The sequence below is a fragment of the Dreissena polymorpha genome, chromosome 13 (assembly GCF_020536995.1).
Source record: "Dreissena polymorpha isolate Duluth1 chromosome 13, UMN_Dpol_1.0, whole genome shotgun sequence".
Classification (NCBI taxonomy): Eukaryota; Metazoa; Mollusca; class Bivalvia; order Myida; family Dreissenidae; genus Dreissena; species Dreissena polymorpha.
In genome coordinates, this window is record NC_068367.1 from 30,967,682 (window position 1) to 30,992,220 (window position 24,539).

The window sequence follows — 24,539 nt, forward strand, 5'->3', positions numbered from 1 at the left end:
TCTCTCGGACCCCAATGCCCCTTTCGTAAGCAAGGAGGGCGCCTTTGCCATGCGATGTACGCCTAGACGCAGCGACTTAGCGGAACTATGACAGTGCCCAGACTCCCCAAAGTCGGGACAACCTAATTGTTTCAAAACTACAGGCACGCCACAACGTGCGCAGAATGGGGGCCTCAACCCTAAATAGACCACAACTAATTTAACCCATTGGCCGGTTTTCGTACGACCACCAAGAAAATTTTAATATGCATGCATACAGATTATTGTGATTTTGTTATAGACATATTAACATCTAATATTATTATTATGTTCCCGGACAAGAATATCTATAGTACTTATGCAAACAGTGTTATTTTGATTTATATTGTACTGCAGTGGGCGACTCGTGCATAGACGAAATCAGGAATATTACAAAAACAAGAAAGAAGGGACTCTGGGATAAATGGGCTCGCCCTGCCAGTTCATCTACAAAGTGGAGCAATTAACAGCCTTCGGCTGCAAACAGCTACAGCATTGAAATTGGCCATTATAGAGGCCTGGATAGACAGCAAAACACGCTACAGAAAAGAAACACTGACATAATGTACTGGAGACTGGAGGGTTACGCACAATTATGTTGATCGCCATGGCGGTGGCTGTAAATAACAACATAAGTTATTATTAATATTTAAATAATAATAATAACACCACAGGGAGTGGTATGCAACAGTTTCCCTCGGCAGTGACATGCTCACAAGTCCGAATTTTCAGAGAACTACCAATAATAGTGGGCTGAAAGAGCTCACCGTTAAACTACACTAGATGCAACTTATTACTGCCTGAAACTCTCGCCCTGCCGCCAACTACCCGCCAGTATTTAGCGCGGCTACGCGTACCTATTTACGACCTTATGCGTGTTACATTTGGGTGAAAACACACCATCAGTCCAGGCACGAAAATAGAAATAATAAAAATGTAAATATATAAATAATGTATTTTTTAACATGTCTAATAACAAAATTACAATAATCCTTATTTATCCTCTATTTATTTCCGGGTGGCAATACCAACTTCAGCATATCCACTCCCAATCTGGGAAACATGAATAAACAGATATACTAAACAATCCGACGAGACAAAAATGATAAAGAGTACATGAATGATGTACGCAAAGAGGGGAAGCCGAGGTATCAGTGTCAGGTCTACAACCACCGCCTTACAGTGGCCAACGTGCACCTACAACCTACCAGCCAAATTTTACATTACAAAAAATCTCTGAATTAATAAAAAAAATAGAGAAGGTATATTAAACAAGAAAAATGAAAAGAACCTACCAGTGAGCTCTACTCACAGGAGACCGTACACAAATAAAAAGAACCAAAAGACAAAAGAATAATGGACTGGTGGGCGAGGCCAATAAAGGGCTAATGGAAACAAGTTTACACTTCACTGACACTAAATGGAGCGTAATAAAATAAAACAAGAAAAACAGAGAACTATTAAAGTACCCACCCCCACCCTTTAAATAGATAATTACTTCAGGCCCCCACGCTCGCTTACACACTTACTTAATTTCCACCGCTGGGACGGCTCCCAACGGCGAGCACTTGAGGGTCGCCACCCTTCAGAGCCACGCCTGAAAGGTCCCCGAGATCCATCCTCCGAGATCTTCTGGCGTACACACGCGGCGACTCCGTAACCGCACGCACAGCTCTGGCGGTTTACCGAGGAGTCGCCGTGACTAAACTGGTTCCTCTGGGTGTTACCAGAGGGAAACCGGCGACTGGACAACTCCTGTGGGACTATGCCGACAGGTCTCTTGGGCAACCCTGTAAGGACTATGCCGACAGGGTTCCCGTAGCTAGACGATTCTTCTGACGTGCTCCGAAAACTGGACAACTCCTGCGGGACTATGCCGGCAGGTCTCTTGGGCAACTCTGTAAGGACTATGCCGACAGAGTTCCCGTAGCTAGACGATTCTTCTGAGGTGTTCCGAAAACTGGACAACTCCTGCGGGACTATGCCGGCAGGTCTCTTGGGCAACTCTGTAAGGACTATGCCGATAGAGTTCCCGTAGCTAGACGATTCTTCTGACGTGCTCCGAAAACTGGATAACTCCTGCGGGACTATGCCGGCAGGTCTCTTGGGCAACTCTGTAAGGACTATGCCGACAGAGTTCCCGTAGCTAGACAATTCTTCTGACGTACTCTGAAAACTGGACAACTCCTTCGGGACTATGCCGGCAGGTCTCTTGGGCAACTCTGTAAGGACTATGCCGACAGAGTTCCCGTAGCTAGACGATTCTTCTGACGTGCTCCGAATACTGGACAACTCCTGCGGGACTATGTCGACAGGTCTCTTGGGCAACTCTGTAAGGACTATGCCGACAGAGTTCCCGTAGCTAGACGATTCTTCTGACGTACTCTGAAAACTGGACAACTCCTGCGGGACTATGCCGGCAGGTCTCTTGGGCAACTCTGTAAGGACTATGCCGACAGAGTTCCCGTAGCTAGACGATTCTTCTGACGTGCTCCGAATACTGGACACCTCCTGAGGGACTATGCCGGCAGGTCTCTTGGGCAACTCTGTAAGGACTATGCCGACAGAGTTCCCGTAGCTAGACGATTCTTCTGACGTACTCTGAAAACTGGACAACTCCTGCGGGACTATGCCGGCAGGCTTCTTGGGCAACTCTGTAAGGACTATGCCGACAGAGTCCCCGTAGCTAGACGACTCTTCTAGGGCTGCGACCGGGACGATCTCGCTAGTGTCCATACTGATAGCAAATGGGAACGTGAATACTCCGCAACACCGATGACGAAGCCAAGCATAACAAAAAATAAAAATAAAATAAACAAATCTGGAAGATCCCTGCTGGACTGGATACGGCTTGCAACTGTTTTCTCCCTCCGCTGTAGCTTCACCGTCACCGACGCCGCCAGTTTCACCGTTGCCCCTTACAGTGCTCATGCCGGTGCACACCCCAATCTGACGGACAACTTTGCAAACTGTAGGTAGCTGCAACGGAACCGCATCATCGATGCCTTCGGTGAACTCGTCTTCTCTGCCGCCGACGCCGCCAGTCTTACCGTTGCCTCCTTCAGTGCTGTCGTCGGTGCACACCCCAATGTGACGGACAACTTGTTGAACGGTCGGCAGCTTGATGTTACTAGTTGAGACTCGGTAACCGCACGCACTGTTCCAGCGGACTTCCGATGTTACGCCATAACCGGAAGCCCTTTTCCGACGGTCTGCCGCGGTGACACCACAACTGGACGCTTTCTCCCGGCTGTCTTCCGCGATGACGCCAGCCGCGGATCTGCATGTCCGGCGGTCGGGGTGGCCCTAACTCCGGACTGGACCGCCACCCGCTGCTCGCGAAACGTACCGACATAACTAGAACCCCCATGGTCCCGCTCAGTGCTCTCATCGGTGACCATCTGTGGATCCCGGACGACTTCTGAAGCTGTCGGCAATGCAAACGGAACTGCGTCATGCACGTGGTCGGTATGCTGTAGGCTTTCCCCCTCGAGGCTCAAAACCTTCCCATCAAAAATAATAGTGGCCTCTGCCATATTGATTATGGCCCTGCCCGGATTCATCAAAATGTGGAAACCAATTAGCATATCGACATCTGTCGGGGCTACATACAAATGTTGCTGATACCAGTAGTTACCAATCTTTAACTTAACCGGGCCTACGACAAAACCCTGCATGGAGGCATCCCTTCCTGTCATCAACAGCTTGACATCACGCTGCTTGGGAGGTGGCTGCTTCATGGCCTTATAGACCCGATCTGGGATGAGGCTGACCTCCGCTGCCGAATCAATCACTGCATCAACCATTACGTCACCAACCTGAACCTTCAAACAAAACTGCGCAGCTGAACCCAACTGGTTGACGCGACCTACTTCCGGTCTACCCTGCTGCTCCGCCGCCTCGGTAACTGTCATCGGTATCGGCTCATTGTTGGCAACGGACCCGGCGCCCACACGACAATCACACCGGAAATGTTCCAAATCACCAAACAAGCACGATATGCCCCGCCCCGCCTCGCCATCCCGGGATACTCGCCCCAATTTGAACCATACCTGCCTCGCTTCGATCCCTCGGGGCGGACATTTTAATTTTGGTACCCACTACGGTACCCGTTGTTTCGCCGGTTACCGGCGCTCCCTTGGTAAGCATTTGGGCCGGATCCCCTTTCGTAGGTTGGTCCCGATGCCCACGTGGACCGCCGCCACCCGTACCCTCGTGACACATAACGTGGCGTTGCTTGTTGAACCCCCGGTTCTGGGTGCCGTCTTCATCGGAACGGAACACCTGAACCGGTTGTCTGACGCGAGAATCATCGTCCTGGCTCCCACAAGAGTCCGATAATTGCCCCACAGAACCCAGCAGCCGATCGACCACCTGGGTCAATTTGTCGACCGCCGACCCAATTACCGTATCTGGAGAGGGTGCTCTTCTCACCTCATGAACACACCTCGACACTCGCTCACTCTCATGGCTATCCCTCGGAGCCGCGGCGCAAGCCAACTGAACATGGCTATATATCTTCATCATGTTCATCGCATCTCCGATCGATGTGGGTAACTGCAGGCTTACATGCTTGCCGGCCTCCTTGTCAAGCAAACCGTGACAAAACTTCGTCACTGCCTGCTCAGTGGCGTACGCATAGGGCAGATCACGAAATGCCGTTGTTGCCAGCGTCAGCACTCGATCGGACCAATCGTCCAGGGACTCGCCTACTTCTTGTTGGATATCCTGAAAACGACCCTGCGCGGTGGCTGGGAGCTCCCTGGCTGCATAAGCTCGGCGTAAGGTAACGTCTCCCTTCCTTCGGTCAGTAATGCATAAAAGTCCACCGCTTTACCAGTTAAACACCAACCAAGACAATCACCGCATTCTTCGTCAGACCAATCTTGCATTCTGGCGTAACGCTCAAACTTCCTCTTAAACAACAACCAATTGCTGCATCCATCAAATAGCAGGCACTTTGGCAGCTTGGTCAAAACATCCCGATCCCGCTGGGACGGGGTGTTAATTGGGACTGGAGGGCTTGTCTGAACGGGGACACTGCTGGGTAGGGTAGGGTTACCTGCAACGGGTGGATTGTTGTGTGCAGGGTTATTACCTAATATAGGTAAATTGCTGGCTGTGAGATTACCAACCACCGGTAGGGTGCTTTGCACGGGAACACTACTCACAACGGGTGGGTTGTTTGGCATTGAGAAGCCACTTGCAACAGGTTAGTTGTTATACAACGGGACGCCACTTACAACAGGTTGGTTGCTAGGCAGTGAGACGCCACTTGCAACAGGTTGGTTGTTATACAATTTGACGCCACTTACAACAGATTGGTTGCTAGGCAGTGAGACGCCACTTGCAACAGGTTGGTGGTTATACAATGGGACGCCACTTACAACAGGTTGGTTGCTAGGCATGGTGAAATGGGTTGGACAAGGACGCATTATAGGAGCAGGAGGGCTTCTTGGGGCCCGAAAGTGTCGCAAATGTTCTGCGGACGTCTCTCTAAATTGTGCTGGCACATTGTAATCTGCTGCGCGCCAAGGGCTATTCGCTGAAGGGGCCATGCAGGAGGCCTCTGAAGTAACCGAGCGACAAAGGCTACTTTGCCTAGGTCGCTTGATTTCCCTACCAGCCCTCATCTGGGGCAAACCTAACGACTGGGGCGGGGCGTGGACGCTTGATGCGACATCAGACGGTATCCGCATGCCTGTCACCACCACAGGATCTGGCTGAAACAACAGACGCTTGGGGAACAAAGGCTTTGCAAACTGGGGATGGAAATCGCTCGATATTCCCGGGAACTCCTCCCATCGAGTGATCTCCGCCTCTAAATCTGATATCTGAGAGGCTAGCTCTGCCTTCGTCTGGTCCTGGTTTAGATATGGCGTGCTTACAAACATTGGCTCTGGGGCCCTGGACCTACTTAAGGGATCCCAATCAATGTAGTCGTCATCGGTTCCGCTAGCCTGGGACGCCGCTGCAAGCATTGGATTTTCTGTAAAATCCAGCTGATCTAACTCCCTTACACTTAGGGGCCGCCTAATCAGGACCTCCAAGGTGCCCAGGTCCAAGTTACCTGATTCCTTTCGAAGTTGGACAATGATCCGCGCCAATTTGGGCCCTATTCCAAAGATCAACATCAACGTTTGTGGGGGGTCGAAATTTACACGTACAAGACCCGGAGACTTATTTGGGCTACTCATTTCTAATGCAGCACAGTACACACAAAAAAAATGAAGAAACACAGCACGCACAATAAAAAATACGTCTATTAATTTATTTCAAAATTCAATGAAACAATTAAATATGAATTGCAATAAAACAATTATTAAATCATATCCATAACACCAATACAAAACAAAACACTACCCCACACGCGCTGGTCTAGCTATGCTACAGACGGACTTGCTCATAAACCCCGATTTCTCGTACTCTGTTTACATTTTGAACAGCGACGCAAAAATTGTAAACATTCAGGTCAGCTAGTGCACTTAAACTACACCACACCAATGATCACGCGACCTCGAATGCAGACAAGGTAAATTCCCAGCAGTCAGACCACGTGGTCACCTTGCAACACGTCTCAAAATAGACGGCTGGTGCGTTACACATGTCTAGCATAGACCACTTTACGGTACAATTGGATTGGAAAAATAAACAAACTAAATAAGATTCGTGGTTCAATTTAAACACAGGATGCCGACTTTTGCAAAGAATAAGCCTAACCGTTAAAACACGACTGCACTAATCCCCACTTCTAGACACCATTGTGGTGTTTATTTCGGTTAGCTCTTCAGTGGGTTTCTTCTACATTTACACAACCGCTAGCAATGACACTATACTAGACAACTCACGTGGTCTGCGACTGGAAACCTTGTCAGGATGGCAGACGTCGTCCTCGGCAGTACACACTTCGAGGGAAACACTCGTCCGCTGTCGTCTTCGGCTACACGCCACTGATCCTCTGGGAATACTTACCGCGCGCACAGGCTAAACCTCCCGGGCAAGACACTAAGTCACACGCTAATACTTACACGTCACAGGCTCACATACACAGGCTCATCTACACAGGCTAATACATACCGGCTCACACTTATGCTCCTGGAAATACTCACCTCAGGAAACACGTCTGCACAGGTCCGCGGACACGGTAGCAAGAGAGCATGGTCATCCCATCAGGCATCTGCGTCCATCCCATTGGCTCCACATCATGCAGCATGGTCCCGTCACATGAGCGACGCAAGCCGGGTACCACTCTGCAGGGGGGCGTGGCACTGGCACTACAGTATCTTTTTCGGCGTAAGCTGTATTAAGCCAGCTTTTCACCTTAGCCTGACCTTTGTTAGCGTCCAATATAATTCAAATAAAACTTCCCGCGGCCAAGTACAGATGAATACACTTCATTGACTGCATTGGCTGATTTGAGAATACGGCCAGAACATTGGAAACATGTCCGCGTCTTTGTAACACTGTTTTACTGCGTGTTCAGCATGAAACAATTTTATATCTAATGAAAAGGCTTAATAGATAGAACAGTTTTACACTCAATCTCGACATCAATACAGTTTGTGCGTCCACCTTTTATTTTCAGAAGATTTTCAGCGCGAGAACGTTTGCACTTAAAGGCTATTTTCTCATATTTATTACTAACTTCCATATTCCTGTCAACATGTTAACATGTTAAAGTATAGAGAGCAGTGGAAGCGAAGACTCACTTTAATGCATTGCATTTCAACTCGCGAGGTATATCGGGTCAATTTGCGGCCACTGTGTGTGAATGTCAGAGTTTACATACAGGTCATCGCTGCGTCTCTACCCTATGTGCTGATCGGAGTTCGCGGCCAGGAAAATAATCGTGACGCTATAGCGTGAACTAGGTGAACTGGAATTTTCTTTAGACCAGACAGATGTTAAATGAAGATATCCAGCAGTATAATATGCTATGTCAATAATAGATTCTTAATGTGTTTTACAACAATACCATGATAAATATTATTTTTAATTAATTTAACAAGAATTATGCCATCATATTGACTAATGAATTAAGCATGAGCGCAATGATTCTCGATACTGTTAAAATCGAATCAAATAGCAACGCCAGACAAACCACTAAAACAGGTTTGTTCGAAGAACGCGCGTATAAATATTTAAAATATATACGGATACTTCGCGTGTGGCCGGTTGACTCATGTTTTAATTTCACTTCCATTCTTCTTTTGGTTTTCTGTTTTGTATCTATACGTTTATGACCAGCAATATGTAATAATGTAAAATAAGCCGCGAAAACTCCGCGTATCATCCCGTACTGCGTTGCTGCAGCTAAGAACTGCACAGAAAAAGACATTCGCTATCTTTGATCTCATTCATTGAAGTCTTTACCTTTCATTAACTGCAACCATAATCAACGCCGTATATCTTTTTTAAAGATATTTCTTGTTCCATATAAATCATCCAGAGAATACATAGGGCTTTGTCGAAACTGACAATTATTCACAATAATAAAATTGCTAAACTAAAAATAGATCGCGTCTGGAACATAAATGAAGCATCTGAAGATCAATAATTTTGAGAAAGGTATTCGACTTTGTTCCAAAAATATGCATTGCATTATGGTTTAAATTAAAGAACAAATGACATAGAGATGTTTGGAAATATTAATGTTAAGGATAATGACGGTTTTAAATCCGGTTTAAAGGATTTCAATCCCAAACAAACAATTACTAGACCAGTCAAATATATACACGTCAAATTGAATGATACAAAGGTTCGGAATATGCTACATAATGAGAATGCAGAAATTGCACTTTTCTTTATAATCGGCGTTTATACGAGGAATAAATGCGACTTTCAAAGCTTTCTTTATATTTTAATATGAATATGAAAAATTCATTTGCTGATAATTTGCAGTGACGGTTTGTTTTCGATTTCCTTACGGAAATGTTTCTTACTGAAAATATATCCTACCAACCAATTGATTTTGCTTGGGTGATAAATGAAGCAACTTTGCATCAATTGTCGGCCGTTGTACAACGCAATTTCTTATTGACGAAAACAAACCAACGCGACACAAATTGACCATGTGGCTACCAATATAATACCAGGTGAGATAAGCACTTCATTTTTTCACATATGTATGTGTGTATTAAGCCTATTCATTGATATCATAAAGCATCTCATAGAAACTGCATTGAGTGCCATTTCGTCGAACGTGTATCAAGCAATAACTACTAAACACACAAACACACAAGGATAATGCAAGAAAACGCCAAATTTCGTCTTTGTTATGGTTATGAAAAACAGTCAAATTTTTAATGAACCTCGCTCTGGGACAACGTTGCTTAATATATGTGCGTAAAGTATCGTCCCAAATGAGACTGTGCGGTCCATACAAGCTAATCAGTGACAACACGCTTAATCAGACTTGAATTTTTGCTAAGAAGACACTTAGTTTTCATGAAAGAAAAAATACCATTAACGCAGGTTAGTTTTAGTTGGCACTCGTTCGATGAAAACGAGGTTAATACGTATTTTATCTCAATGCATCATTCGACACTGAGCCTACTTAAGACTCGTGAACATAGATGCAGTCTTCCCATTTAAAACTGTTGAGAAATATTTTTTCCGACGTGTTCTTCGTTTATTGTCGTTTCCCAATGATTTCATTTATTTATGTTAACGAATGCTGACATGCCGAGTAACGTATGTTCTAATTAACTTACTGCTTATTGACCAATTAACGTTGTAAATTCGGCGATTAATGCTCAGCATATTTAAACTCAATCTCAATTTACCCAATGTATTACGTTATGTTCAAAATATAAGATACTACCTACTGTGAGGTTTATTTTCGTTAACAATTTTGAGTAACAACTTCTAGTACATTAGAAATACACAATTTAACGTTAATAGTTGGACACAAATACGGCTTATTTCCCGCATTTTGCACGTTTTTGCTCAATTCTGCAGACTTGGCCGGCAGACTTGGCAAAGATTATAAACTTCCTAATAATTCGTTTCATGCCCATAACGTCTCGTTCAGAAGCTAGCAATTTCCCGAGTTTACACACAACATGTCTGAACAATACGATGTACTGGTGTTATCTTTCTTCATAAAAGTTATCCAAGCCTTCATCGATTATGTGCCATACTAATACTGTAAGACTGTTAGAATTTTCAATAAGATAGACCTTTTTATAATAATAATACAAATAATATGAATCTGTCACGTTTGTGTGCGATTTCACACTATGTATTTGCATATCGAACATTTCTCTATATTATGTTATTATTTTAATAGCGATAAAATAGAATTGTAAATCATGTTTATTATTCTAAAAAATTAGCAATGTTGAAGATTTCCGTTTATTAAACAAATAAACGCAAAGCTAAACACAATAAAAAGTAACATATAAGAGAGCTATATCGACAAGAAATGCTTTATTATACATAATGTAACTTATTTTGAATCTTGTTCATGAGTTGCACCAGATAAATGAAAATTATCTGCATGCTCATTGCAATCTTCCTATTTTCGAAATTTAGCTTTGAATTCCTATGTGAAATTGAGCTGATCATTCATCCGAAAAATGCAGTGCCTTAAAAAGATCAATTGCCCAGACTCAAAATATTGGTCGTTTCACAATTATAATATTTACTGCCGACAAATTGAAGCCTCTGAGAATCAATAATTTCGTAAAAAATCGGAGGCTTTGGTGCAAACAATTTGCATTGAATAATGATTTAAATGTAAAAACGTCTTACTAAGCGATGTAATATTTATTTCTTAGACGACGACGTGTAAGTGTTAAAATGCCGTTTAAAGGAATTCAATCTCCAACTAACCATGTTTAGACCAGTAAGAATATATACACATTAAAAGTATACTATGCTGAGAACCGAGTTATTCTGTGAAAACTGTGGTAGATGCACTTGCGTAAATTGTCGTCCCAGATTGGACTTCGCAGTCCCCACAAGCTAACCATGGACAATATTTTCCGCCTAAACTATATATTCGTTTAGAGGCGAATGCATTTAAACAGACATTCAATTAAAGCGGAAAGTGTCGTCCCGAATAAGCGTGTGCGGACTTCACAGGCTAATCTGAGACGACACTGAACGCACATGCAAATAGACCAGTTTGTACAGAACGCGGCCCATATGATTGGTAGGAATACGAGGATATGAAAGGAACTTGCAATGGCAACCCACCCTTAAATAACCGTTATGGTTGGTTATTTATTAGGATAAGCGGAAGAGTTCACAATATAAAAAGACACGTAGTGTGAGTGTTCGAACGTAAGCGAGTACAGAAAATAAATATTTTAACCACCACTTATTTTAATGGCCGAAACTATCGAGGTTTGAATTAGCAAAAATTATATATCTTTTCTTCGTAGAGCTGCAGTCAGTTGTTAGTGTTCTTAAAATATTAAATGAACATTTTGTATTAAAGATTTAAACGTTTGATTGTATTTTGTTCAAAACCTTATTTACACTTATTAACAAAATACATTATATTTATATAAGCTGTATGTGACTTTCAACGTATTCTCTGATTTATGGCTATACCGTAAAATATCTGGACTATAGTTAATCGTTGTTCTAAACTTATACTTGCACAAATGCTATGAGCGGATTATAATGACCCGTGTGCATGTACGCAATATTCCTTATGCCCGGCACTCTTAATGTTTAGATATACAAAGCAACTCACTGATATTGATTTAATGCACAAAATAAATGTGTTGTTTACAAACATAAACATAAAGTTGTTGTTATACAAAGAGATCGGAACAATCCCTCTCAGAACTATTCGCATGAATATCCGGAACATTGAAAATGTCCTATTGTAAAGTTGTAATTCACTGGTGTACAATCATCTTTTAAGTGCCAAATCAAAGGTTAAACTGGTGATTTACTTTGAGTAATTTTTGTCAAGAAAAATACCCTTGCAATTAGCATATTTTATTACAATATGTTTCTATCATACAAGCACACGCTTTCTTAGGAGATAACAGGCTATATATTATCTAGGCTTAATATTGATTTGCACAAGTCTTATCTGTGATCCACTGTTGCCAAATGGTTCCTGGACAATCCAATTTTCGGTTAATAGACAAATATTGCTGGGACATATCCTGTAACATTTCGTATGATTTAGGGAGAATAAACGCAAAAAATACTGCTTTGCTATATTGTAAATGTTTCGTTTTTATCCGCTGTGGTCTTGTGCTGTAACCATATAAACATGCATTTCTACCATCAGAGGATGGTGTTCAGGAAAAGTCGTTCATCACAGTGTTTTTTTATAAAGCCATTTGGCTCCAAAGTTGACCTTCAAAGTTGACCTTCAAGGATGAATCATATCACTTGAGCCCCGTTCTACGAAAACTGACCTAAATACATGTGCAAAAAGTGTCGTATCTGATAAGCATGTGCAGTACACACAGGCTAATCAGCAACGACACTTACTGCTTTTACATAATTAACGAAAATCTAGTGAAGGCGTAAAGGACTGTATGATAATCCTGTGCGAAATAAACAGGCTAATCAGGCAAGACAATTTGGCATATGCATTATGCCTGGGTTTTAAAGAACGAGCCTAAAATTAAATTATATAAATTGGTTAATTTATTTTTACTGTTAATTTTACTTTTACATTTTGTCTAAAATGTTTCCATTATCCTTAGCCCAGACACGTTCTTCTAGTATCGAGCTCAAGTTCCAATGACAGGCAGGCAACTTGAATGGATGATGACCATGCTCAATGATAATTTCTTCAACAAAAAGTGTTGCTTTCGATATGTGAACCTTTATACTTGTTCTGGTTCTTCATTTAAGGAAACGGCCAAACATTCCATTTAGGAAATAAAAGAAGAAAAAACTAAGGAGATGTATTTGTACAATGTGAACTTGACCTGTGAACATGTGATCATTTTAAATAAGTTTTCAATGTAGAATGGATCTATATTAGACGCATGGCAAAGACGAAAAAAGCCTTGTTTACGCTTAAGTTATTCTGATTTGAGGATTCCCATGTCAAATAATGCTACTAAAATATGTCGTTTTATTAATTTAATGGTATATGTCCTTGTTATTTTCGGAATATACTGGTAATAAACGTTTAGGCATAATAAACACCCGTCGTACAATCTTTGATAAGATAATAACACCATTTTCCTCTTAAATAAAATTTAAGTTATCCAAAGTATAACTTAATATTCTACAGTAAAGAATTTTCCCTATTCTGCGTTTATTTTATTTTTCAATTTTGTGTAAAAAAGTCAGTGTTAATATACAATACATTTTATAAGATTTACTAGTTTGACATAATGAGTTGGCATTGGAAACATTTTCCCAAAAGCGGCAGGCGTGGCAATCTATATTAACTGCCTAATAATTTACTTAGTCCCTATAACGTCCTGTTCAGAAGCGAGCGATTTCCCAGTAAAACACACCACATGTCCGAGTGAAAATGCAGCATTTCTTCCGATAAGTGAACTTATGCAAGGTATTGCACATAATCGGTGAAAAGATGCATGTACGTTTACATGAGACGAGTGAAAGTATTTACCTACAACAATAAACAAAATGAAATTAAATTTGAGAAATACTATTTGCTGTTATATTTTGATTTGATATCTCTGAACTAGACTCTGTGGGTAATTCGACAACAAAATATCACAGACTAGTTTTTTATTCGTTGTCTTCATTTGTATTCGCAAGGCATGCTAACTGAGAAGTATGTATATCTACAGCCTGCACGTCTTAATACGGGTCGCGACAGTATAGTAAGGAAAACTACTTGTCAAATATAGAAAGAAATACAACGCCTTTGCAGCAACATTTAGGACAATGATTTTTATTCGATTTTCATTGGGGTTTTTTAAGTAATAAATGAAACTTTCTACTAGTTATCTTAATGAAATCTTGCTATGTATAGTTTGGACAATGAAAAGTTATTGGAAGAAACCACCTGTTTGATGTTGTTCACCCGCCCTTTGTCAAAAAGCTGGTTTAAAACAACAACACAAAGAAACATACTAGAAATGTATTCTGAAAGTATGTCATCCACATACATTAATATACATTGCAAATTGTATGTCTCTTTCCCAATATCGTAAACTCAATACACCGTCGATAGATTTGAGTAGTTTTTAATATGTGTTTAAACTGTTCAATGATCCCTTCATTACGTTTCTATGTAAACCCATTGATTATATAGATCTAGAAACCAGGCTTTATGCAACTGCGATACGTATCGTCCCAGATTAGCATTTCTATTATTCTTTAAACCCGGTTGTCCTATATAGATTTGAGCAGTGATTAATATGTTTTAAACTGCTGACCATATAATTTCCTCGTACCGATGAATGGGCGCTATGGCCGTCTCCGTGATTTGTCACCCTTTCAGTCGAGGTACGGACCATAACGTACGGACACCTCTGCCATTCTGATAAGAGGAAACAATAGCCTATGGTATAGGTTACATTACACTAAATCATTGTGTATCCCTCCGTGGTCCATTCGAAAGTAGTACCTATTTCTAAAGAGTTCCTTTTCTATTCTTAAAAATAAGCCATTTAACAATGTGAGACATGTCTTTTGTGGTTATTTGTAATATCCTGTATGTGTCTGGAGTACTTTGATGCCTTGGATTGGAAGATAACTTAACAGATGGACTTTTGAGGGTGTGTTTTCTATTGTGTGTGGCTTTTGTCGAAATTAGGACTCCGAAACACGTTTTTCTACGGTGGGTTCATTCGACAGCGATTTACTTTCTTAGAAGTTGAGAGACGGTATGTTTTTGATTGCAATTATTGGAAGAGGACAGATCCAGATCCATCTTTAAAATGATACCAGGTTCGGAAAAATTGATACGTCGAAAAGGCAAGAAAAATGCTGTGAAAGTTGTCAGTTTTATTATGGGACCCTATGGGAATCGGAATTAGTGTAATATTACCTTACTGCAATGTCAAGGTCACATGGAATCTTCTGCAAGCGAGACAAGTAGAACATGAATTTTAATGAATGTTTTGATGATTTGGGTGCTAAAATAGATGAGAGATGTCAATATTTTGGTTCAAATGGATGTTTTAGGTGGTTTTGGACTGTTCCGGATGGGAGGGGGACCTGGTATGGACAAGTAAGGGTTACATTTCCAACAAATCTTGAATGTAAATATTATTATGTCCAAACATTGAAGTTTCAGGTGGAGAGCAAGATGAAAAATATGCCAAATCACATGAATGCAACCCATTTATGCGATTTTTCTCTTTGTTTGTATGCCTGACCATTTGTCCCTTGAGCCGCAGACGGTCAACAATCCGCTAGCTGTCTTGCTCTGACTGGTGCACTGAACATGATTTCAATGAGAGTCATCATACTGATTGTTTAATTCAAACATGAATTTCAGTTTGTTCGTTAAAGTACTAACTTAGCTGTGTATTTACAGTGGACGTAGTGGTGCGTCGCATGAGGTAGACTAGGTATTTCCATATATACACTATGTTAACAGAATTGCGGCTGGTAGAGCAACATAGCTGATGAGTTAATAGCGCTAGTTCTTCATACAAATAACTTTATTTTCAACCTATAAAGCATATTTAGCTGTAGGTGGGGCCATTAAGCTGTAAGATATGGCTTTGGTTCTGTTAAGCCCTTAGAGTAATGAATTTCAGAGTGAAGACCATAGCGCCTTTTTCTAGTCAAGTATCGGGCAGCTGTATGTCTTTTCAGAAATGCACATGTCTTCTTTAGCATGTCATTGTGATTGCTTTTAATAAGATAGGCAATAAACTCATAATCTTAAGAAAAAGGAGCATCTGTAAATTCATATTTCACTATTTCAGAGTCAGCCAGACAATGATTGAGCTTAAGGATTGTGCTGCGGATGCGGCCTGTGCAGTTCGGGAGAAAGTCACTGTCTTGGGCATTGCGGTCTGGTATCAGGTAAGCACTATTGAAAGCCTCACACTTTTGGGGGGTCTGAAGCCTTGTGCTGTCAATGCTATCTGGTTCAAGTACAATTAGAATGCATTCTTCAAGCAGTACTTATCAGATATGGTTATCTCAAGCTTACAGTTCTCGGGCAGATATGACTTCGATGTGTTCTTTCCAGCAGAACCCCGACAGGCCAAACTATGCGTTAAGCACTATTTTCCACAGCAACCCTTGCAGACAAAAAACAATAATTGAAATTACTTCTGGCATTTAATTTCTTATTTCCTTTACATCTCTTTTGTATGTTTGTTTGCTCTTTTTAACTCTGACATGCCATCTTGCTAGGATTGATAGAGCATACCTGTTTTGTTTAGGGCCGAGTCCCCAGCTGCTCGAGTTTGCCGTGTCAATAATGATAAAGCCATGGCATGATGTCTCCTTCTTGTGTTTCCTTATCTCAGTGTTGAACATAATTGCCAGTTGCAGGGGCCTTAACATGTTATTTTATTAAAGGTCTGGATGATCCTTGCCTGACGCCGGGTTTGTGTACACCTCAATCCGACTCCCTGTCCGGTACCGAGGCCGCAGTGGTGCAGCGCTTGTGGACGATCCATTAACATCCTGAAAGGTCAACACTTCACCAAGCTGGGAAAATTGATCCTGATAGTCATCCCCAGGTAGTGAAATGAATGTACACTTAACTACAGAGGAATCACACCCAAATGACTTTCCCGACATTACTGTGGCCCCTCGGGCAGGAATTCCTTAGCAAACATGCTTATTTGCATGGGGACTGTTGCATTTTTGCAAAACTTAAGCTTTCAACACTGGATTTTAAAGAGAACACTTAATAAAATGTAGCCAACAGGACTTATTTTTTTATATCTGGATGAGCAACAAATGTCACATTATGTCGTAAGCTGTTGAAGGAGCGATTTGCGCCATTCTTAGTGCTAATTTTGGGTAGTAGGCTTGTATCGGCTTGAAATCTGCAAATTATTCATCTCATCATAATAGCATTAATTATTTTAATTGCAATGTGTATGTTTAGATTGTAAGTGAAGCTTTTTATAATAATTTTCTTGAAAAACATGATTTTATATGCTGTCAGTGAGTTTTTTGTGTGAAAAAAGTGCTTAAAATTTTAAAAAGTCTCCTTTTTCATCAAGAAAAGTACACTGATTCACAATCAATACATATAAATGGGCCTTTTGCTGATATATTGGTGAATATTGCATGCAATGATACCAGTTTTTGCCATAAAAGTTACGCGTAACAATAATTGGAGACACAAAATCAGCTGTCGTCACTTAGACTAAAAATCATGCATTCCGACTTGACTGCGGCCATTTTAGTCACCGCTTTAAATGGCCATTTTAAAACCTTAACCCCCATCCGCATGCACTGAAATTGCATATTCATGGTGGAAATAGTTCAATTCTCATGTGAATAAAATTTGAAAAAGATGGGACAAAGTTGAGTTCCCTTAAAGGTTACATTACACTAAATCATTGTGTATCCCTCCGTGGTCCATTTGAAAGTAGTACCTATTTCTAAAGAGTTCCTTTTCTCTTCTTAAAAATAAGCCATTTAACAATGTAAGACATGTCTTTTGTGGTTATTTGTAATATCCTGTATGTGTCTGGAGTATATTGATGCCTTGGATTGGAAGCTAACTTAACAGATGGACTTTTGAGGGTATGTTTTCTATTGTGTGGGGCTTTTGTCGAAATTAGGATTCCGAAACACGTTTTTCTACGGTGGGTTCATTCGACAGCGATTTACTTTCTTAGAAGTTGCGAGACGGTATGTTTTTGATTGCAATTATTGGAAGAGGACAGATCCATCTTTAAAATGATACCAGGTTCGGAAAAATTGATACGTCGAAAAGGCAAGAAAAATGCTGTGAAAGTTGTCAGTTTTATTATGGGACCCTATGGGAATCGGAATAAGTGTAATATAAACTTACTGCAATGTCAAGGTCACATGGAATCGTCTGCAAGCGAGACAAGTAGAACATGAATGTTAATGAATGTTTTGATGATTTGGGTGCTAAAATAGATGAGAGATGTCAATATTTTGGTTCAAATGGATGTTTTAGGTGGTTTTGGACTGTTCCGGATGGGAGGGGGACCTGGAATGGACAAGTAAGTGTAACAATTCTAACAAATCTTGAATGTAAATATTATTATGTCCAAAGATTGAAGTTTCAGGTGGAGAGCAAGATGAAAAATATGCCATATCACATGAATGAAACCCATTTATGCCATTTTTCTCTTTGTTTGTAGGCCTGACCATTTGTCCCTTGAGCCGCAGACGGTCAACAATCCGCTAGCTGTCTTGCTCTGACTGGTGAACTGGACATGATTTCAATGAGAGTCATCATACTGATTGTCTAATTCAAACATGAATTTCAGTTTGTTCGTTAAAGTACTAACTTAGCTGTGTATTTACAGTGGACGTAGTGGTGCGTCGCATGAGGTAGACTTGGTATTTGCATATATACACTATGTTTACAGAATTGCGGCTGGTAGAGCAACATAGCTGATGAGTTAATAGCGCTAGGTCTTCATACAAATAACTTTATTTTCAACCTATAAAGCATATTTAGCTGTAGGTGGGGCCATTAAGCTGTAAGATATGGCTTTGGTTCTGTTAAGCCCTTAGAGTAATGAATTTCAGAGTGAAGACCATAGCGCCTTTTTCTAGTCAAGTATCGGGCAGCTGTATGTCTTTTCAGAAATGCACATGTCTTCTTTAGCATGTCAGTGTGATTGTTTTTAATAAGATAGGCAATAAACTCATAATCTTTAGAAAAAGGAGCATCTGTAAATTCAGATTTCACTATTTCAGAGTCATCCAGACCATGATTGAGCTTAAGAATTGTGCTGCGGATGCGGCCTGTGCAGTTCCGGGAGAAAGTCACTGTCTTGGGCATTGCGTTCTGGTATCAGGTAAGCAATATTGAAAGCCTCACACTTTTGGGGGGTCTGAAGCCTTGTGCTGTCAATGCTATCTGGTTCAAATACAATAAGAATGCATTCTTCAAGCAGTACTTATCAGATATGGTTATCTCAAGCTTACAGTTCTCGGGCAGATATGATTTCGATGTGTTCTTGCCAGCAGAACCCCGACAGGCCAAACTATGCGTTAAGCATTATTTTCCACAGCAACCCTTGCAGACAAAAAACAATACTTGAAATTACTTCTGGCATTTAATTTCTTATTTCCTTTACATCTCTTTTGTATGTTTGTTTGCTCTTTTTAACTCTGACATGCCATCTTGCCAGGATTGATTGAGCATACCTGTTTTGTTAAGGGCCGAGTCCCCAGCTGCTCGAGTTTGCCATGTCAATAATGATAAAGCCATGGCAGGATGTCTCCTTTATGTGTTTCCTTATCTCAGTGTTGAACATAATTGCCAGTTTCAGGGGCCTTAACATTTTATTTTATTAAAGGTCTGGATGATTCTTGCCTGACGCCGGGTTTGTGTACACCTCAATCCGACTCCCTGTCCGGTACCGAGGCCGCAGTGGTGCAGCGCTTGTGGACGATCAATCAACATGCTGAAAGGTCAACACTTCACCAAGCTGGGAAAATTGATCCTGATAGTCATCCCCAGGTAGTGAAATGAATGTACACTGAACTTCAGAGGAATCACACCCAAATGACTTTCCCGACATTACTGTGGCCCCTCGGGCAGGAATTCCATAGCAAACATGCTTTTTTTGCATGGGGACTGTGACATTTTTGCAAAACTTAAGCTTTCAACACTGGATTTTAAAGAGAAACACTTAATAAAATGTAGCCAACAGGACTTATTTTTTATGAGAGAGACTATCTGGATGAGCAACAAATGTCACATTGTGTCGTAAGCTGTTGAAGGAGCGATTTGCGCCATTCTAAGTGTTAATTTTGGGTAGCAGGCTTGTATCGGCTTGAAAGCTGCAAATTATTCCTCTCATCATAATAGCATTAATTATTTTAATTGCAATGTGTATGTTTAAATTGTAAGTGAAGCTTTTTATAATAATTTTCTTGAAAAACATGATTTTATATGCTGTCAGTGAGGTTTTTTTGTGAAAAAAGTCCTTAAAATAAAAAAAGTCTCCTTTTTCATCTAGAAAAGTACACTGATACACATTTAATTGGGCCTTTTGCTGATATATTGGTGAATTTTGCATGCAATGATACCAGTTTTTGCCATAAAAGTTACGCGTAACAATAATTGGAGACACAAAATCAGCTGTCGTCACTTAGACTAAAAATCATGCATTCCGACTTGAATGCGGCCAATTTAGTCACCGCTTTGAATGGCCATTTAAAGACCTTTACCCCCATCCGCATGCATTGAAATTGCATACTCATGACGGAAATAGTTCAAATCTCATGTTGATAAAATTTGAAAGATAGGACAAAGTTGAGTTCCCTTAAAGGTTACATTACACTAAATCATTGTGTATCCCTCCGTGGTCCATTCGAAAATAGTACCTATTTCTAAAGAGTTCCTTTTCTCTTCTTAAAAATAAGCCATTTAACAATGTAAGACATATCTTTTGTGGTTATTTGTAATATCCTGTGTGTGTCTGAAGTACTTTGATGCCTTGGATTGGAAGCTAACTTAACAGATGGACTTTTGAGGATGTGTTTTCTATTGTGTGGGGCTTTTGTTGAAATTAGCATTCCGAAACACGTTTTTCTACGGTGGGTTCATCCGACAGCGATTTACTTTCTTAGAAGTTGCGATACGGTATGTTGTTGATTGCAATTATTGGAAGAGGACAGATCCATCTTTAAAATGATACAAGGTTCGGAAAAATTGATACGTCGAAACGGCAAGAAAAATGCTGTGAAAGTTGTCAGTTTTATAATGGGACCCTATGGGAATCGGAATTAGTGTAATATAACCTATAGGTCTATGTGTATTAAAGGTGGGGGACGGGTGTTGCTATCGTTTCTGACTCAAGTGTAACTCTCAACATGTACATTTTGGCAACCGATTCTTCGAGCGTTTAGCTTCTTGCTGTACATTTCAAATTATTTATATTTAGATGTTACCTATATGCATTTTGAAGATAACTTATTATTATATGTTATTATTCATTTAAAAATAAAAATGGTTAAACGAGCGTTTCCTCTACACGTCTACATGTTAAACTTTATATCTTAGAACATGTCTATATCTTTAATAGAACATGTCCTATTGTCTCATGCAAAGATTTTTGAAAATGATACCTTTGTTTACTTAAATCAATGGCCGGTTTGTTTTGATTATCAACTGTGTTATGCTGTTAGTTCGTTAATTGTTTAGTGTTTTACGGCCTACTGGTTAATTCCTTAATTGTTTAGTTGTGTTAACGGTCTACTTATTAGTGCGATAATTGTTCAGTTGTGCTTACGGCCTGCCTTTTAGAAAGTCCACAACCAGTAAGTTGATACAAGTAATTGTTTAAGGAAGTCAGTATTGACGCCACCTCAAGCTCTCACAATTCCGTAACCGCGGCCGCAGAGAGACTGCCTGAGTTCCGTGTATCGTTTCTAAATAACCAAGTCAGGGGTCGATCATGCATTGACAATGAGGTTTATTCCTTTCAACTACTTTGGATTTTATTTTTTAGCCAAGTCATCCGGAACATCATTTATCTATGCTGAAAACACTTCATAATACTTTATTTTCGATTCTTCATATTAAATTTGCAAACATAAAAAGAAATAGTTTAGTATGAATGAATACATGTACTGGTATCATAAGTAGTGATTATACAAATATTTCAAAATCACAAAACTTTAGAACACACAGACATTTGCCATTTATAAAATAGCTATTTTAACAAAATATTGCTTTCATTGCAAACAAAAATAAGTAAATTACATTTTAAAGACACTAAAAACCAAAACATAAACGACTTTCACTAAAGCAATACCCTTTTATTTAAATACAGTTGCTTATGATAATGTTAATATTTACACGACTATATATAAAAGGTGAGTCGTAAGTACATACAATATATTGAGTGAAGTCATTTGCAGTCATTCATCTGTCCTAATATTTATATAATGATATACATCCAATGATTACGCATGTGGTATTTGTGGTTACAAAAAGAAAATAACCATAATATGCCAACGTTACTGTGGATATGACAGTATAGAGCAAGGCAAGGTAAGGGATTCCTAGTGCCTCCGTAGGGGTCTAAGCCGTGACCCCAAAGATAGTCTTCAGTGTATGTGATTGTTCTCTGTGTTGTTTAGACTATACGACTGGCATCATGCCAAAATGAGTCTCATGCCAGGTGGTTCCTGGCCACAGTGTACGGATACGCATACTGGACTTGGTCGAATATGGCATGAGACCCATTTTCTCATGACGCGACAAATAAATGTAGATATTCGTGTTTTACATTCTAACACAGTACAATTAAGATTCGTACATTTTCGTATGAATATAATAACAGATACAACTTTAAAATGTGTTAAAATGTGCGGGATTAAAATAAAAGTATTTATGTACGAGAAAGCTATCCAACAGCAAAATCTAAAAACTACATGAAAATAGCCGTGAATGCTATCAATTTAAAACAATTCCGTTGATAAACATCTTGGATGCTGCAAGGGTGTACTGAATTATTGTGTGATCAACTGCTGTTTAATAATGTATTAAATTTGCAAAAAAAAGTTATGACTGCTGCGATAAATATTTACCTTTACACGGACTGATGTTTAATAATAATGCAAGTTTAGTTAAAAATAATATTGTATTCATAGTTTGAATTGGTACACCGTAAAACATGTTAACAAATAAATTTACAAATAATCTCGATCGTCTTTATATAATGTATTTAAATGAGCATTGTCCTATTGGAGTGTTCACCGCAAATATTTAATCTGACTAAAAGTGTCTTTATTTAAGTTAAGACTAACATAAACCCTTTAAAACAGTAACCCAGAACACAAATGGTACTAATAATACTGTACAAACTTATTATATTTCCGTGTTGATATCCCACATCCCAATAAATGTTTGTTTATGAATGGATGCAAATCACTTGATATACAGAATCATTCTGACACAAAAAATTAAGTGCAGGGTAATTTTTTTATGAATCGCAATTATCCTTATTGATATCTATATAACCAAAAGTTGTCATGTTGAGATCTTGTAACATATGAGATATAGCCCTTTAAAGTATAATGATTCAAAAACAACAACAAAGCTTACTTAGTTTAGCTAATTTAAAGTGTTTATACTTAAAATACTCCCAGTACTACTTTTAGCTGAAGATATGTTTTCTTCAAACATAACATTTTGCTTTTCCATATGCCTTTCTCCTGCTCTCTTTTCCTTTCTCCTTTATGATCTATCATTTCCTCTTTGCCTGTTCTGTTGCAAACAGTGTTAACAAACAGTAGACATGTCATTATATGTCTTTACGCGTTATTGTATAAGACGAATTATGTCAGCGTTTCAGTCTTATCTTGTCCTTCTTGGAACGATTCATAATGTTAAAAAGTAAACGCATGTTTGGAAACGCTGTCATGATTATATACAAAACGCCAGTAAGATTCTCATTACTGCTTCACTTATTATTAGGGATGCAAGAGGTTAACCGGTTAACCGGTTAACCTACCGAAACGACCAGTTAACCGGTTACATTTTCGGGAAAAGGTTAACCTGCAAAAAATATATGATTATGTTTTTTTCAGTGAATATTTCGTACGATTTTACATTTTTCGCGTGACATACTACCATGCGCGGGCGACTAGTTAAAACAACATGCCGCACCATCGACTGTAATAAATAACGTGTCAACAGTCAAAGTAATCAAGCAATTAATCAATACCTTTGTGATAACAAATAAGGGGTCCTTTTTGATAACTGACACCACTGGTCTTTTGACTCGCTAAAATTTAACTAGCGAACTGCGGTGAGTGGGAGCTTATAGCGAAGACGTAATTGACACGTTTATTGAACTCGCGATAAAAAAACAGTTGAGACATTGGACGGCTTATTTTGATGTTTTGTTAACCAATATCCAACACTGATTGCTCGCGAAAATTCAGTGTTGATAAGTAACAATTTTATCACGCATTGAATTCGTAGTTAAAATCTTGACGAGTTAATGTCGTTTTTCTTTATCAAAAATTAATATCATTATGATAATTTACGTCCAATGATTCCACTACTACCGTCCGATGCAAGTTCTATTTAAGAAAGCAAATCATTAACTATTTAAATAATTAAACATCAATTAAAAATATTAAAAATTAATAAACCCGTTAAATTTAGTATTTGTGTAATTGTGTAAAATGTGCGCGCTATGGTACGTCGACAAACATACGTAACTATCAGTTTTGAAATCATAATACTTAGTTACTTCGCTATTACATAAATGTACTGATTATATTAAATATTTAATTTACATTTCGTTCAAAATTAATTTTATGTGTGTCCTTTATTTTACGCACATTTTTTATTGTATAATGAAAATCAAACGATACTTCTTCGGCTACAAACGCTAAAATGCAAGCAACAAAATATGCAATGAGCGAATAAGAATAGATCCGAATTCATTGAACACACATGA